General features: G+C 62.5%; 4 pseudogenes; all 4 read right to left on the bottom strand.

Annotated features, from left to right (window-relative positions):
• Positions 1 to 440: 440 nt before the first annotated feature.
• LOC142870113 (uncharacterized) lies at positions 441 to 559 on the bottom strand (annotated as a pseudogene).
• A 3,811-nt stretch (positions 560 to 4,370) lies between these two features.
• On the bottom strand, positions 4,371 to 4,489 carry LOC142870112 (uncharacterized; annotated as a pseudogene).
• A 3,821-nt stretch (positions 4,490 to 8,310) lies between these two features.
• On the bottom strand, positions 8,311 to 8,429 carry LOC142870111 (uncharacterized; annotated as a pseudogene).
• Positions 8,430 to 12,250: 3,821 nt separating this feature from the next.
• LOC142870108 (uncharacterized) lies at positions 12,251 to 12,369 on the bottom strand (annotated as a pseudogene).

The following is a 12,369-nucleotide window of genomic DNA, read 5'->3' as shown; positions in this document are numbered from 1 at the left end:
CGAAGAGAAAAGTAAAAGGAGGCCTGTGGAGCAGGTCTGGGTGTGACTCCGGATCCCCGAACATCAGGTGCCACCACCAAAGATTCCTACGTGTAGCCCATAGAACCCCAAAAGCAACGGGAGGAGTTCTGGTCACATACTCCCTCAAAATGACATCCTGGCCTTCTTCTGGAACTCCCTCCCCTCTCAGACTCTCAAGGTTTCCTCCAGCGTGTCGGCTCCCACAGAGCAGACCTTTGGTCTGAGACCTGACTGTCCAGAAGCCACGCATGCTGCCGCGTGGCGGCGGTGTCACGGCTCGGGACAAGAGGAGGCCCAACGGCGCGGGCTGGGGCGCCAGGCACCGCGGCGGGCGCTGAGGGTGGGGGTCACCCCCACCCCGGGCCGCCCCCGCACTCCCAGAAACGCGACAGAACCAGAGGCAAAAAAAAAAAAGAAGAAGCCTACGGCACCCGGTATTCCCGGGCGGTCTCCCATCCAAGTTCTAACCAGGCCCGACCCTGCTTAGCTTCCGAGACCAGACGGGATCGGGCGCGTTCGGGGTGGTGTGGCCGTGGACGGCGGAGGGCGCCCCTGCCCCGCTCAAGAAGCCGAGCCTCTCTGCGCTTCCCCGCCGCCTCCTCCCGCCCCAGGCCCCGCGCCGGGTCGGGCCTGTTGAGTTCGCCGGCCGGGTCCCGCGGGCTCCCAGGGACGAGGGGTGACAGGCGGGGCGGGCAGGGAGCGGCGGGCCGGGGTTGGGGGCTGTCTCTGTACACACACACACTCACACTCACACTCACTCACTCACTCACACTCACACAAGATGCGCCTCCACGGCTGGACCCGCCCAGGTGGAGACCTTCAAGCCCCCCTCCTCTCCTCGCCTGGCCTCCTTCACCTCCCCGCCCCCCACCCCCAGCGCGCCGGGGCCGCAGACTGCGCACGGGCGGGAGGGGCGGGGCGCTCGCCCTTTGACCCCAGCCAGGGGCGGCCCTCCCCCACAACCCCTTTCAGCTGCGCCCCCCACCCTGTGGCCCGGCGGCCGCCTATTCCCCCGGGCCAGGGCTGGGGCACAGCGCACGGGGGAGGGGAGCCAGTGTATGGGGCGTCTCTCTCTCTCGGGATGTGTCCCATGGGTGGGGTGGGGTGGCGTGGTTTGTGGGGCGCTGAAGAAATCAGTCCCCTCCATCTCCTCCCTCTGGAAAACACCCAAGCCCTTGGAGAACTGCCCGCACCGCTACCGTGGGGGCCGGGACCCTCCTCTGTGTCCTCCTGTGGCCCAGTCCAAGGGGCCTGGGCCTGGCCGGGGCTGCACTGGACCCCAACCACCCTGGCGTGTGGACTCGCTAAAAATCGGCCATTAGATATTGGATTCCAGCGTCATTGAGGTCATTTCACTAATGAGTGCACCGCAAAGAGTTTCCTAATCCATCTGTGAGGGTGGCAACCGAAAGAGAATTTTAGAGCTGACAGAATAGGCGAGGAAAGGCATAGGAGATTTCCACACCCAGTAAGGAAGCCTTTCCCGAAGTGGAAGAAAGAAAGGAGCAAACAGAGACACCGGTAGCCCGCCCGGATCAGAGTCTGCCCCTGAGAGAAAGTACCCTGACCAGGTTCACCAGTGGGTGGGTCGCGAGCTAGCGGCACTCAGAAGAGCGAGGCCCGCAGTCTGTGCAGAAGACACCTGCACTCGGGTGTGTGTGGCGGCACAATTCACAAGCAGCTCCAGATGTTAAACCAAGGAGAAGCCAGGGAGTTCCCAACGCCCCAGGTGTCCTCAGCCCACGACTGGCTGCTGTGGGAATGCGAAGCCCGGCTCCTTGTCTCAGAGCGGGGCAACCAGGAGGTGTGATGTCCACCCCGGGGTTCCCAGGAGGATCAGACTGAAGCTGGGACTTGGCCTGAAAGTGTCCCCTCGCATGGCCACCCCCTTCCCCTTCCTGCTCCTCTACTCCTGGTGCCCCTCCATCCAGGGGCCAGACCTTAAAGAGTCACCCGCAAGAGAATCCTGGTCCCAAAGGAGCCTTCTGGGGGACCCCTGCTGAGAGAGGTTGTGGGCATGGCCCGCTGGGGCTCTGCCCGACCCAGGGCTGAGAGATGCAACCTCCCAGCTCTGGGTCCCTGCAGGAAGTGTTGGCAAGCACAGGGCCAGTCCTCCAAAGGCCCAGGTGCAGGGAGCCCAGGCCAAGCATCCCGTGGAAGAAGCCACATGCTGTGCCACCCCGGGGAACACCACTGCAGGCCACGGCCCTTCCCACCTCCTCCTCCTCCTCCTCCTCCTCCTCCCACCCCGCCCCCGCCCCCACATGGCACAGGGCCCAGAGACACCTCAGACACTTGCTACCCAAAGTGCAAAGGGCATCAGTTGCTCCTCCAAACCCCCCCCCAGCCCAGCAGACCTCGTTGTCCAGCCAGCCCCCGGGCCTCCCTGGGGTGCCCAGCACAAAAGTGCAGACACCCACCGGACCCTCAATCTCAGTTTTCGGATGTTTTTGCCACTCTAAGGACCCGCAGGCCAGCTGGGCCTTCTGGCAGGACAGAGAGCCCCGGAATCCGACGTGGAGAGCTGGGTATACGTCCCCATGAGGAGGCGGTCCCCACCTCCGCGGCTATCCCCTTGCGGGGAGCGGCAGCCGCGGGGCCTCAGAGAAGACACCAGGCTGGGCCCCCACGGCACAGCGGGAGCACGTCCCCCGCAGGCCACTTAGCGACGGCGGCCAGCCGGCGGACGGTTGGGTTGCACGAGACGCTGCGGCCGCCCTGCTACCGGGTTCCTGGGAGGGCGTCCTGGAACCAGCGTCCACACCAAGCCCTTGGAAGGCCCAGGCGACGGAGGAGCCCCGTCAGGCAGGGGCCGAGGACGGTGACGGCCCGGGCGGGGACGAGCGTGTCAGGCAGGGGCAGAGGACGGTGACAGGTGATAGGCCGGGCGGGAAGGAGTCAGTCAGGCAGGGGCCGTGGAGGAGACGGGCTGGGTAAGGGTTAGGGTTAGTGTCAGGGCACAAGTCACAATCGCAAAGACCTGGAAGCCACCCGAGTGCCCATCGACCCACGAGTGGGTAAATAAAATGTGGCGCGTGGACACCACGGAGTGCTATTCGGCTATGAGGAGCAGCGGTGAGGGGGCACCTCTCGTGGTTCTCCTGGCCAGAGCTGGAACCCGTTCCAGTAAGCCAAGTATCCCAAGAATGGACACACGAGCACCACGTGCTCGCGCTCACCAGCAAATGGGTACGAACCGATGGACACCTAAGTGGACACAGAGGAATCACCTTCTTCGGGTGGGTGTCGGGCGGGTGGGGGGAGGGGATGGGCATACACATCCATTAGGAATGGGGTGGGTACGCACCGACTGGGGGATGGGCGCACTTGAAGCTCTGACCCGAGGGGGGAGGCTGGGAGAGGGCAACGCACCCGACCTTAACATTGGTGCCCCCACAATATGCTGGAACAACATGAGAGGTAAATGAATAAGAACACGGGGGGGGGAGGGGGGCACGGGCAACACATGTCACCTTAATACTTGGACTCCCATCATCTGCTTGAAAAGAGAGAGAAAAGAAAATGCAATAATAGAGATAAGAGACACTTTTTAAAAATAATGAATCCGGCCGGGCGCTGTGGCTCACGCCTGTAATCCTAGCTCTTGGGAGGCCGAGGCGGGCGGATTGCTCAAGGTCAGGAGTTCAAAACCAGCCTGAGCAAGAGCGAGACCCCGTCTCTACTATAAATAGAAAGAAATTAATTGGCCAACTGATATATATATAAAAAATTAGCGGGGCATGGTGGCGCATGCCTGCAGTCCCAGCTACCCTGGAGGCTGAGGCAGAAGGATCACTGGAGCCCAGGAGTTTGAAGTTGCTGTGAGCTAGGCTGACGCCACGGCACTCACTCTAGCCTGGGCAACAAACCGAGACTCTGTCTCAAAAAAAAAAAAAAAAAAAATGAATCCGAAGAGAAAAGTAAAAGGAGGCCTGTGGAGCAGGTCTGGGTGTGACTCCGGATCCCCGAACATCAGGTGCCACCACCAAAGATTCCTACGTGTAGCCCATAGAACCCCAAAAGCAACGGGAGGAGTTCTGGTCACATACTCCCTCAAAATGACATCCTGGCCTTCTTCTGGAACTCCCTCCCCTCTCAGACTCTCAAGGTTTCCTCCAGCGTGTCGGCTCCCACAGAGCAGACCTTTGGTCTGAGACCTGACTGTCCAGAAGCCACGCATGCTGCCGCGTGGCGGCGGTGTCACGGCTCGGGACAAGAGGAGGCCCAACGGCGCGGGCTGGGGCGCCAGGCACCGCGGCGGGCGCTGAGGGTGGGGGTCACCCCCACCCCGGGCCGCCCCCGCACTCCCAGAAACGCGACAGAACCAGAGGCAAAAAAAAAAAAGAAGAAGCCTACGGCACCCGGTATTCCCGGGCGGTCTCCCATCCAAGTTCTAACCAGGCCCGACCCTGCTTAGCTTCCGAGACCAGACGGGATCGGGCGCGTTCGGGGTGGTGTGGCCGTGGACGGCGGAGGGCGCCCCTGCCCCGCTCAAGAAGCCGAGCCTCTCTGCGCTTCCCCGCCGCCTCCTCCCGCCCCAGGCCCCGCGCCGGGTCGGGCCTGTTGAGTTCGCCGGCCGGGTCCCGCGGGCTCCCAGGGACGAGGGGTGACAGGCGGGGCGGGCAGGGAGCGGCGGGCCGGGGTTGGGGGCTGTCTCTGTACACACACACACTCACACTCACACTCACTCACTCACTCACACTCACACAAGATGCGCCTCCACGGCTGGACCCGCCAAGGTGGAGACCTTCAAGCCCCCCTCCTCTCCTCGCCTGGCCTCCTTCACCTCCCCGCCCCCCACCCCCAGCGCGCCGGGGCCGCAGACTGCGCACGGGCGGGAGGGGCGGGGCGCTCGCCCTTTGACCCCAGCCAGGGGCGGCCCTCCCCCACAACCCCTTTCAGCTGCGCCCCCCACCCTGTGGCCCGGCGGCCGCCTATTCCCCCGGGCCAGGGCTGGGGCACAGCGCACGGGGGAGGGGAGCCAGTGTATGGGGCGTCTCTCTCTCTCGGGATGTGTCCCATGGGTGGGGTGGGGTGGCGTGGTTTGTGGGGCGCTGAAGAAATCAGTCCCCTCCATCTCCTCCCTCTGGAAAACACCCAAGCCCTTGGAGAACTGCCCGCACCGCTACCGTGGGGGCCGGGACCCTCCTCTGTGTCCTCCTGTGGCCCAGTCCAAGGGGCCTGGGCCTGGCCGGGGCTGCACTGGACCCCAACCACCCTGGCGTGTGGACTCGCTAAAAATCGGCCATTAGATATTGGATTCCAGCGTCATTGAGGTCATTTCACTAATGAGTGCACCGCAAAGAGTTTCCTAATCCATCTGTGAGGGTGGCAACCGAAAGAGAATTTTAGAGCTGACAGAATAGGCGAGGAAAGGCATAGGAGATTTCCACACCCAGTAAGGAAGCCTTTCCCGAAGTGGAAGAAAGAAAGGAGCAAACAGAGACACCGGTAGCCCGCCCGGATCAGAGTCTGCCCCTGAGAGAAAGTACCCTGACCAGGTTCACCAGTGGGTGGGTCGCGAGCTAGCGGCACTCAGAAGAGCGAGGCCCGCAGTCTGTGCAGAAGACACCTGCACTCGGGTGTGTGTGGCGGCACAATTCACAAGCAGCTCCAGATGTTAAACCAAGGAGAAGCCAGGGAGTTCCCAACGCCCCAGGTGTCCTCAGCCCACGACTGGCTGCTGTGGGAATGCGAAGCCCGGCTCCTTGTCTCAGAGCGGGGCAACCAGGAGGTGTGATGTCCACCCCGGGGTTCCCAGGAGGATCAGACTGAAGCTGGGACTTGGCCTGAAAGTGTCCCCTCGCATGGCCACCCCCTTCCCCTTCCTGCTCCTCTACTCCTGGTGCCCCTCCATCCAGGGGCCAGACCTTAAAGAGTCACCCGCAAGAGAATCCTGGTCCCAAAGGAGCCTTCTGGGGGACCCCTGCTGAGAGAGGTTGTGGGCATGGCCCGCTGGGGCTCTGCCCGACCCAGGGCTGAGAGATGCAACCTCCCAGCTCTGGGTCCCTGCAGGAAGTGTTGGCAAGCACAGGGCCAGTCCTCCAAAGGCCCAGGTGCAGGGAGCCCAGGCCAAGCATCCCGTGGAAGAAGCCACATGCTGTGCCACCCCGGGGAACACCACTGCAGGCCACGGCCCTTCCCACCTCCTCCTCCTCCTCCTCCTCCTCCTCCTCCTCCTCCCACCCCGCCCTCGCCCCCACATGGCACAGGGCCCAGAGACACCTCAGACACTTGCTACCCAAAGTGCAAAGGGCATCAGTTGCTCCTCCAAACCCCCCCCCCAGCCCAGCAGACCACGTTGTCCAGCCAGCCCCCGGGCCTCCCTGGGGTGCCCAGCACAAAAGTGCAGACACCCACCGGACCCTCAATCTCAGTTTTCGGATGTTTTTGCCACTCTAAGGACCCGCAGGCCAGCTGGGCCTTCTGGCAGGACAGAGAGCCCCGGAATCCGACGTGGAGAGCTGGGTATACGTCCCCATGAGGAGGCGGTCCCCACCTCCGCGGCTATCCCCTTGCGGGGAGCGGCAGCCGCGGGGCCTCAGAGAAGACACCAGGCTGGGCCCCCACGGCACAGCGGGAGCACGTCCCCCGCAGGCCACTTAGCAACGGCGGCCAGCCGGCGGACGGTTGGGTTGCACGAGACGCTGCGGCCGCCCTGCTACCGGGTTCCTGGGAGGGCGTCCTGGAACCAGCGTCCACACCAAGCCCTTGGAAGGCCCAGGCGACGGAGGAGCCCCGTCAGGCAGGGGCCGAGGACGGTGACGGCCCGGGCGGGGACGAGCGTGTCAGGCAGGGGCAGAGGACGGTGACAGGTGATAGGCCGGGCGGGAAGGAGTCAGTCAGGCAGGGGCCGTGGAGGAGACGGGCTGGGTAAGGGTTAGGGTTAGTGTCAGGGCACAAGTCACAATCGCAAAGACCTGGAAGCCACCCGAGTGCCCATCGACCCACGAGTGGGTAAATAAAATGTGGCGCGTGGACACCACGGAGTGCTATTCGGCTATGAGGAGCAGCGGTGAGGGGGCACCTCTCGTGGTTCTCCTGGCCAGAGCTGGAACCCGTTCCAGTAAGCCAAGTATCCCAAGAATGGACACACGAGCACCACGTGCTCGCGCTCACCAGCAAATGGGTACGAACCGATGGACACCTAAGTGGACACAGAGGAATCACCTTCTTCGGGTGGGTGTCGGGCGGGTGGGGGGAGGGGATGGGCATACACATCCATTAGGAATGGGGTGGGTACGCACCGACTGGGGGATGGGCGCACTTGAAGCTCTGACCCGAGGGGGGAGGCTGGGAGAGGGCAACGCACCCGACCTTAACATTGGTGCCCCCACAATATGCTGGAACAACATGAGAGGTAAATGAATAAGAACACGGGGGGGGGGAGGGGGGCACGGGCAACACATGTCACCTTAATACTTGGACTCCCATCATCTGCTTGAAAAGAGAGAGAAAAGAAAATGCAATAATAGAGATAAGAGACACTTTTTAAAAATAATGAATCCGGCCGGGCGCTGTGGCTCACGCCTGTAATCCTAGCTCTTGGGAGGCCGAGGCGGGCGGATTGCTCAAGGTCAGGAGTTCAAAACCAGCCTGAGCAAGAGCGAGACCCCGTCTCTACTATAAATAGAAAGAAATTAATTGGCCAACTGATATATATATAAAAAATTAGCGGGGCATGGTGGCGCATGCCTGCAGTCCCAGCTACCCTGGAGGCTGAGGCAGAAGGATCACTGGAGCCCAGGAGTTTGAAGTTGCTGTGAGCTAGGCTGACGCCACGGCACTCACTCTAGCCTGGGCAACAAACCGAGACTCTGTCTCAAAAAAAAAAAAAAAAAAAATGAATCCGAAGAGAAAAGTAAAAGGAGGCCTGTGGAGCAGGTCTGGGTGTGACTCCGGATCCCCGAACATCAGGTGCCACCACCAAAGATTCCTACGTGTAGCCCATAGAACCCCAAAAGCAACGGGAGGAGTTCTGGTCACATACTCCCTCAAAATGACATCCTGGCCTTCTTCTGGAACTCCCTCCCCTCTCAGACTCTCAAGGTTTCCTCCAGCGTGTCGGCTCCCACAGAGCAGACCTTTGGTCTGAGACCTGACTGTCCAGAAGCCACGCATGCTGCCGCGTGGCGGCGGTGTCACGGCTCGGGACAAGAGGAGGCCCAACGGCGCGGGCTGGGGCGCCAGGCACCGCGGCGGGCGCTGAGGGTGGGGGTCACCCCCACCCCGGGCCGCCCCCGCACTCCCAGAAACGCGACAGAACCAGAGGCAAAAAAAAAAAGAAGAAGCCTACGGCACCCGGTATTCCCGGGCGGTCTCCCATCCAAGTTCTAACCAGGCCCGACCCTGCTTAGCTTCCGAGACCAGACGGGATCGGGCGCGTTCGGGGTGGTGTGGCCGTGGACGGCGGAGGGCGCCCCTGCCCCGCTCAAGAAGCCGAGCCTCTCTGCGCTTCCCCGCCGCCTCCTCCCGCCCCAGGCCCCGCGCCGGGTCGGGCCTGTTGAGTTCGCCGGCCGGGTCCCGCGGGCTCCCAGGGACGAGGGGTGACAGGCGGGGCGGGCAGGGAGCGGCGGGCCGGGGTTGGGGGCTGTCTCTGTACACACACACACTCACACTCACACTCACTCACTCACTCACACTCACACAAGATGCGCCTCCACGGCTGGACCCGCCAAGGTGGAGACCTTCAAGCCCCCCTCCTCTCCTCGCCTGGCCTCCTTCACCTCCCCGCCCCCCACCCCCAGCGCGCCGGGGCCGCAGACTGCGCACGGGCGGGAGGGGCGGGGCGCTCGCCCTTTGACCCCAGCCAGGGGCGGCCCTCCCCCACAACCCCTTTCAGCTGCGCCCCCCACCCTGTGGCCCGGCGGCCGCCTATTCCCCCGGGCCAGGGCTGGGGCACAGCGCACGGGGGAGGGGAGCCAGTGTATGGGGCGTCTCTCTCTCTCGGGATGTGTCCCATGGGTGGGGTGGGGTGGCGTGGTTTGTGGGGCGCTGAAGAAATCAGTCCCCTCCATCTCCTCCCTCTGGAAAACACCCAAGCCCTTGGAGAACTGCCCGCACCGCTACCGTGGGGGCCGGGACCCTCCTCTGTGTCCTCCTGTGGCCCAGTCCAAGGGGCCTGGGCCTGGCCGGGGCTGCACTGGACCCCAACCACCCTGGCGTGTGGACTCGCTAAAAATCGGCCATTAGATATTGGATTCCAGCGTCATTGAGGTCATTTCACTAATGAGTGCACCGCAAAGAGTTTCCTAATCCATCTGTGAGGGTGGCAACCGAAAGAGAATTTTAGAGCTGACAGAATAGGCGAGGAAAGGCATAGGAGATTTCCACACCCAGTAAGGAAGCCTTTCCCGAAGTGGAAGAAAGAAAGGAGCAAACAGAGACACCGGTAGCCCGCCCGGATCAGAGTCTGCCCCTGAGAGAAAGTACCCTGACCAGGTTCACCAGTGGGTGGGTCGCGAGCTAGCGGCACTCAGAAGAGCGAGGCCCGCAGTCTGTGCAGAAGACACCTGCACTCGGGTGTGTGTGGCGGCACAATTCACAAGCAGCTCCAGATGTTAAACCAAGGAGAAGCCAGGGAGTTCCCAACGCCCCAGGTGTCCTCAGCCCACGACTGGCTGCTGTGGGAATGCGAAGCCCGGCTCCTTGTCTCAGAGCGGGGCAACCAGGAGGTGTGATGTCCACCCCGGGGTTCCCAGGAGGATCAGACTGAAGCTGGGACTTGGCCTGAAAGTGTCCCCTCGCATGGCCACCCCCTTCCCCTTCCTGCTCCTCTACTCCTGGTGCCCCTCCATCCAGGGGCCAGACCTTAAAGAGTCACCCGCAAGAGAATCCTGGTCCCAAAGGAGCCTTCTGGGGGACCCCTGCTGAGAGAGGTTGTGGGCATGGCCCGCTGGGGCTCTGCCCGACCCAGGGCTGAGAGATGCAACCTCCCAGCTCTGGGTCCCTGCAGGAAGTGTTGGCAAGCACAGGGCCAGTCCTCCAAAGGCCCAGGTGCAGGGAGCCCAGGCCAAGCATCCCGTGGAAGAAGCCACATGCTGTGCCACCCCGGGGAACACCACTGCAGGCCACGGCCCTTCCCACCTCCTCCTCCTCCTCCTCCTCCTCCTCCTCCTCCTCCCACCCCGCCCTCGCCCCCACATGGCACAGGGCCCAGAGACACCTCAGACACTTGCTACCCAAAGTGCAAAGGGCATCAGTTGCTCCTCCAAACCCCCCCCCCAGCCCAGCAGACCACGTTGTCCAGCCAGCCCCCGGGCCTCCCTGGGGTGCCCAGCACAAAAGTGCAGACACCCACCGGACCCTCAATCTCAGTTTTCGGATGTTTTTGCCACTCTAAGGACCCGCAGGCCAGCTGGGCCTTCTGGCAGGACAGAGAGCCCCGGAATCCGACGTGGAGAGCTGGGTATACGTCCCCATGAGGAGGCGGTCCCCACCTCCGCGGCTATCCCCTTGCGGGGAGCGGCAGCCGCGGGGCCTCAGAGAAGACACCAGGCTGGGCCCCCACGGCACAGCGGGAGCACGTCCCCCGCAGGCCACTTAGCGACGGCGGCCAGCCGGCGGACGGTTGGGTTGCACGAGACGCTGCGGCCGCCCTGCTACCGGGTTCCTGGGAGGGCGTCCTGGAACCAGCGTCCACACCAAGCCCTTGGAAGGCCCAGGCGACGGAGGAGCCCCGTCAGGCAGGGGCCGAGGACGGTGACGGCCCGGGCGGGGACGAGCGTGTCAGGCAGGGGCAGAGGACGGTGACAGGTGATAGGCCGGGCGGGAAGGAGTCAGTCAGGCAGGGGCCGTGGAGGAGACGGGCTGGGTAAGGGTTAGGGTTAGTGTCAGGGCACAAGTCACAATCGCAAAGACCTGGAAGCCACCCGAGTGCCCATCGACCCACGAGTGGGTAAATAAAATGTGGCGCGTGGACACCACGGAGTGCTATTCGGCTATGAGGAGCAGCGGTGAGGGGGCACCTCTCGTGGTTCTCCTGGCCAGAGCTGGAACCCGTTCCAGTAAGCCAAGTATCCCAAGAATGGACACACGAGCACCACGTGCTCGCGCTCACCAGCAAATGGGTACGAACCGATGGACACCTAAGTGGACACAGAGGAATCACCTTCTTCGGGTGGGTGTCGGGCGGGTGGGGGGAGGGGATGGGCATACACATCCATTAGGAATGGGGTGGGTACGCACCGACTGGGGGATGGGCGCACTTGAAGCTCTGACCCGAGGGGGGAGGCTGGGAGAGGGCAACGCACCCGACCTTAACATTGGTGCCCCCACAATATGCTGGAACAACATGAGAGGTAAATGAATAAGAACACGGGGGGGGGGAGGGGGGCACGGGCAACACATGTCACCTTAATACTTGGACTCCCATCATCTGCTTGAAAAGAGAGAGAAAAGAAAATGCAATAATAGAGATAAGAGACACTTTTTAAAAATAATGAATCCGGCCGGGCGCTGTGGCTCACGCCTGTAATCCTAGCTCTTGGGAGGCCGAGGCGGGCGGATTGCTCAAGGTCAGGAGTTCAAAACCAGCCTGAGCAAGAGCGAGACCCCGTCTCTACTATAAATAGAAAGAAATTAATTGGCCAACTGATATATATATAAAAAATTAGCGGGGCATGGTGGCGCATGCCTGCAGTCCCAGCTACCCTGGAGGCTGAGGCAGAAGGATCACTGGAGCCCAGGAGTTTGAAGTTGCTGTGAGCTAGGCTGACGCCACGGCACTCACTCTAGCCTGGGCAACAAACCGAGACTCTGTCTCAAAAAAAAAAAAAAAAAAATGAATCCGAAGAGAAAAGTAAAAGGAGGCCTGTGGAGCAGGTCTGGGTGTGACTCCGGATCCCCGAACATCAGGTGCCACCACCAAAGATTCCTACGTGTAGCCCATAGAACCCCAAAAGCAACGGGAGGAGTTCTGGTCACATACTCCCTCAAAATGACATCCTGGCCTTCTTCTGGAACTCCCTCCCCTCTCAGACTCTCAAGGTTTCCTCCAGCGTGTCGGCTCCCACAGAGCAGACCTTTGGTCTGAGACCTGACTGTCCAGAAGCCACGCATGCTGCCGCGTGGCGGCGGTGTCACGGCTCGGGACAAGAGGAGGCCCAACGGCGCGGGCTGGGGCGCCAGGCACCGCGGCGGGCGCTGAGGGTGGGGGTCACCCCCACCCCGGGCCGCCCCCGCACTCCCAGAAACGCGACAGAACCAGAGGCAAAAAAAAAAAAGAAGAAGCCTACGGCACCCGGTATTCCCGGGCGGTCTCCCATCCAAGTTCTAACCAGGCCCGACCCTGCTTAGCTTCCGAGACCAGACGGGATCGGGCGCGTTCGGGGTGGTGTGGCCGTGGAC

The sequence above is a fragment of the Microcebus murinus genome, chromosome 3 (assembly GCF_040939455.1).
Source record: "Microcebus murinus isolate Inina chromosome 3, M.murinus_Inina_mat1.0, whole genome shotgun sequence".
NCBI classification, from domain to species: domain Eukaryota; kingdom Metazoa; phylum Chordata; class Mammalia; order Primates; family Cheirogaleidae; genus Microcebus; species Microcebus murinus.
Note: the sequence above shows the minus strand (reverse complement) of the source record. Positions and strands in the feature narration are given on the sequence as shown.